The sequence below is a fragment of the Furipterus horrens genome, unplaced genomic scaffold (assembly GCF_987537825.1).
Source record: "Furipterus horrens unplaced genomic scaffold, mFurHor1.1.pri manual_scaffold_12, whole genome shotgun sequence".
NCBI classification, from domain to species: Eukaryota; Metazoa; Chordata; class Mammalia; order Chiroptera; family Furipteridae; genus Furipterus; species Furipterus horrens.
Window position 1 is genome coordinate 46,407,513 of NW_028327182.1, and position 5,053 is coordinate 46,412,565.

The 5,053-nt window shown below is 39.7% G+C and overlaps 1 pseudogene; it reads right to left on the minus strand.

Annotated features, from left to right (window-relative positions):
* Positions 1-3,751: 3,751 nt before the first annotated feature.
* On the minus strand, positions 3,752-5,053 carry LOC149996121 (microfibrillar-associated protein 1 pseudogene; annotated as a pseudogene).

Genomic DNA, 5,053 nt, shown 5'->3' on the forward strand with positions numbered 1-5,053 from the left:
CACTGGGTGGAATCTTTGCTCTGCCACTCCTCAGCTGTGCCTCAGTTTCCTCATTTGGCAAATCTGGTTGGTAATAACAGTACTGACCACATAGGGTTGCTTCACCTCCACAGCCACCACCCTGCTGCAGGCCCTCCTCATCTCTCCTCTGAGTTAGTATAGAACCTTCTGGCTGATCCTTCTGCTTCGTTAGCAACCCCACTCCCCACTCCCCTGCAGCTGTCAGAATACGTCAGCCCTGTGCTGACAAAACAGCATGGTACTGGCATAAGAACAGACACACAGATCAGTGGAACAGAATAGAGAGCCCAGAAATAAATCCAGGACTATATGGTCAACTAATATTTGATAAAGGAGGAAGGAACATAAAATGGAGTGAGAGGAGCCTCTTTAACAATTGGTGCTGGGAAAACCGGACAGGGACATGCAAAAACATGAAACTAGACCACCAACTTACACCATACACCAGAATAAATTCAATATGGAACAAAGACTTGAATGTAAACCATGACACCATAAAAGTCCTAGAGGAAAAAGTGGCAGGAAACTTTCAGATATCCACGTAACAATATCTTCACGGATACATCTCCCTGGGCTCAAGCGGAGGAAAGGCAGAGAGGACTAGAGATGCTTGGGGAGAGTTTGGTGTGGTGGCTTTCAGGGGAGAGCTGGGGAAGCGGATGGCTGGGTCCCAGTGCTGACTCATCCCCACACTGCAGGCAGACCATTCCCGGCCAAAACAAGAAATATATATCTTCTATGTAATATATATACTCCCTTTAGCTAATGTAAATTCACACAAACACATCAGATGCAGGAGAATTATAGATTTCTCTATGAAATTTTTGTAAACTGTACACTAAAGAATGGGAAGTGTGGTCCATATGCTTACTATATGTGTTCATGGAAACTCTGGCCTAGAGCATGTATATTTCCACTATAGGCAGTGTTTCTAAACTTGTGATTTCAAAGATGATGTGGCTGCTGTAAGTAGTGGCGTTGTTCTGTGCTAGGTTATTGCTTAATTAAGGAAAAGGAAATCTGCCAGTACTTTTTTTTTGCCAACACATTTAGTTTGGACTCAACAATGATCACATCTCAATTGTGTAGAGACAAACTCTTGACACTCCTCTTAGATGTATTTTCTTTGTAGAGAAAGAAATGCTTACATCACATTCCCTATGTCTTTGTGCCAAGTGCCTGAGGTAAACTATGTCCTCTCTGTATCTGGAGCAGGCTCTTTTGTTTTGTTTAATTCTCAGAAGACTGGGGTGTCCAGTTACTGTTTTCTATTAAATAATTAAAATTTTCAGCAGACTCTATAGATTAAAATACCACATTCCTTTCTAACAACAACAAAAGAAGAGTACTCATATCATGAGAAGTGTTTATGGAAAATAAGTTTGTTCATGGTAACAATTAAGTTGTGAGTTTTTAATATCCTTGTTTTTCTTGATTCTTAGTTTTGCATCACACATTGCTTTAGTTTACATCTTGCCAGCACTTCCCTATTCTTTTAATGTCCTTAATCACGTTTTAGAGTTGTATTTTCTTACCTGCTTCCCATCATCTTTGTTTTTATAATTGATATTTTATATTCACAAGGTAACTTAAACTCTTTTGAGTTTTCTACTTTTAAATACATATTCAGACTTGGCTAGAGAATTGCTTGTTAGACATGGCCTATGGGCCTCTCAAATACAACATCCTCCAAACTCAACTCATCATTTTTTTTCTCCAAAACCTGTTTCCCTCTTGTATGCTATCTCAAGAGAATGAAATTACTCATGCAGTTTCCCCTCCAGAAACTCTATAGAGTATTTCGGAACGCCTCCTTTTCCTTCACCCCTTCCCTTTCCACACTGTACTGACTATAAATCTACAATTGGTTCCTGTGTATGTCTCGATTTCCACAGACATTCAGATCATCATCTCTCACCTACCTCATTAGAGCAGTGTTCTAAGTAGTTCTTCATTGAATCCCTTCTTCTACTGACATTAGTGATTGCTCCAAAATACAAATCTGGTCATATTATATACCTCAAAATTATTTTACAGCTTTTTCACTGTCTCCAAAATAAAGATCTACTCACTAAAGTGCGTAACTGCTCTCATGATTTCACCACCCCCCTTTACCTCTTCAATTTCTACCACTCCTCACTCTACACCATATATTCCAGCCATTCTGTACTTAAAAAAAATTTTTTCCTAGGATATGCCATTAAGCTAGGTCAAACCAGAGAGTTTGGTTTGCATGTTTGCATTCAAGACTGACTAGAACTCAGATTGAGTTCAAGACTACTTTCACTTAGGCTTTGTACTATATTATCAAGCAGTACCAAGGATATATATAATATATACATCTAAGTGAATGGATACCACACTGTAGTATCCTCTTAGTTCCTCATGGAGATACAACTAAAGTTCCATTGCCAAGGTGGTATATACAGAGTTATTAGTATGTCATACCATATATGAAGCTAAGTAGTTTTTGTTTCATTAGGGAGGGCAAGGAGCCATGTTAATGATGAGAGGTCTATGTTCTACCACATAAGATAAGTTTTGCTATATCTAAAAACAATTTTTTTTTTCCTGTGTCCTTGGCTCCATGGCAGGTCTTGCTATGATCTTCCACAGTCATATTTACTCTTGCCTCCTGGTTTTGTACCTAATGCTGGTTCTGTATGCACAGCAATTCTCAACCCTACTTCTCTTGAATAACTCATAACCTTTTAAGACTTGGATCAGAGGTCACCTCTTCAGAACATTTCCTTGGTTTGTCTCACTAGCATTCTGTGCATTACTTTTCATAGTCCTTAGTGTACTGATTTTTAAAATGGTCAGTTTACTGTCTGCTACTAAATATGAGCTTCCTCATCTTCATGTTTTTAGTTTATAGCAAGGATATAATAATACAATGTAATCATCTAACATCTATAGGAGAAAAAAAGGCAGGAGGGAAAGAAATGATCTAATACAAAGTCTGGAAGGATAAAGATAATAAACCACTCCTGGGTGTGTGTGTTGTAAGTTTTTACCAGGTACTTTTATAGTTTTAATATTTGGTTGAATTTATGTAAATAACAATACATTAATTTTAAGGTAAGAACCTTTGTAATGGAGATTTGTTTTAAGGAGGTCAGCCATATTACTTTACCCATTATTAGACTTCCCAATTTCCAACTTGTGACAGATTTTAGAATATTAACAAGTTCAATCTGATCTAAATTTAAAGCTTCTCTCCCCAGCTTGGACCAGATGGACATTGAGGGATAAGACTTCCTTTGTTTGTTTTTTTGGTGTGCGATTCCTTTATTTCTCGACATATACATAAATGGATTAAAAAGTATTTCACATAGAAAAACTGACTCCAGTCAAAAATGCAGAACAGGTTTCAATGAGCTTAGATTTCCTGTAAGGTAGACGTAATACACTGTCCAGTTCTATACCCATGTTTCTGACCCAAGCTAACGGGCTGGAAAAAGAAACTTGAAACAGACCCAAGTGAATTTTAGAAGCCAGAGCAGTGATCAAACCTAAGATTTCTCAGAAATAGTTTCAAGTGGGGATATCCCTACCTGTATAGTGTTTTTCTATGGGTTTATCAGCATGAATCCAAACCTCACAAAAGCACCTTCAAAGACTGGGTTGCCCAGTGTCACAAGTATGGCAGTAGTTCCAATAGGCTGGATACATGGGCCATGTAAATAATGGTAAAAGTGAATCAAGGACTTTTAAGTAGTTTTGACGTTTAAGTAGTTTTCCGCTTCTTGGCAGGTGGCCATTAAAACACATCCCGTACCCCAGCTGCCTTCTATCTAAAGAACTTTGTGTTCTGGGCACTCTCTTGGCCCCATGCTGAGTCAAAGGAGATAGTGTCCTGATCCACAAGGTGGGTGTATTTGGTATAGCCAGAACGCCCAAAGTTCTTGACTTGCATGACTTTGGGAAGAATAGTTTTGTTGAAATGATCCTCCAGGGTAGGTGCACTGAAATCTCTCTTGTATACTTCTTCATCCTCATCCATGAAGAAGGTACCCCGGTGATAATACTTCTGTAAGAACTTGTATTTGCCCTTAACAGCTTTGTTGGTAATAACTTTGCCATTTGCCAGAAGCTCAGCTCACCTCTCTTCTTCAGTCAGATTTCACATCCGTTCAACTTCTGCTTTCTCCTTCTCAAGCACTTCTCGATCTTCTCTGTCCCTCTTGATTCTCTTTAGCTCCTGAACTTTCCATGCTTTATATTCCTCTTCATCGTTTTCATCATCAGTATTCAGTGCATCCAGTACAGCGAGGGATTGCTTGTTGTCCTCCAGTTCTTTCTTGGCCTCCTCTTCTACAATCTTGAGTGTGTACTTCCGCCTCTCCTCAGCTATGTGTTTTGCCTCTGGCTCCAGCTCCTTCTGTTTCAATGCTTCAGCCTCATGCTCTTGAACAGTTACTTGGTCCTTCTTTTGCATGAAGACTGGCTTCAGGCAAGGCTCCATCTCATCTTCACTGTGTGTGTACTCTTCATACTCAGACTCTGATTCCGACTCCTCCCCAGAATGTCCCTCATCTTCATTTTTTCTCTCCTGTGCTCGTTGACGCATCATGCCACGACACCATTCTATTTCTTCATCATTAATTTCTTCCTCTTCTTCTTCACTGCTATCTTCCCGTTCCAGGCGCCAAGCATCTCCTTCTACTTCTGAGTCACTTTATCCTACCACTTCAAATTCCACGATTTTCCAATGTCGAGCCAGTCTCTTTTGTACATCTTCACTAATAGGGTTCTGCAAATGTCGTAGCTGAGGGTCACTACACGAATCCTTCTCCTGTTCCATAGAGTCTGCTTCTTGTTCTTTGGCTTTCTTAATGAACTAAAATTCCTCAAAGTCCTAATCTGAGGACTCCATAGGGGCATAGTCTGGCCTCTTTCCCAACACATAATGTTTTACTTTCACTTTTTCCATCGAAATCTCACCTTTCTCATTGCGACCTGGGACATCTCCAGCCATGGATTGAATGGACGGCTGTTTCATGAGTGTGCTTGGGATCGACATATTCAT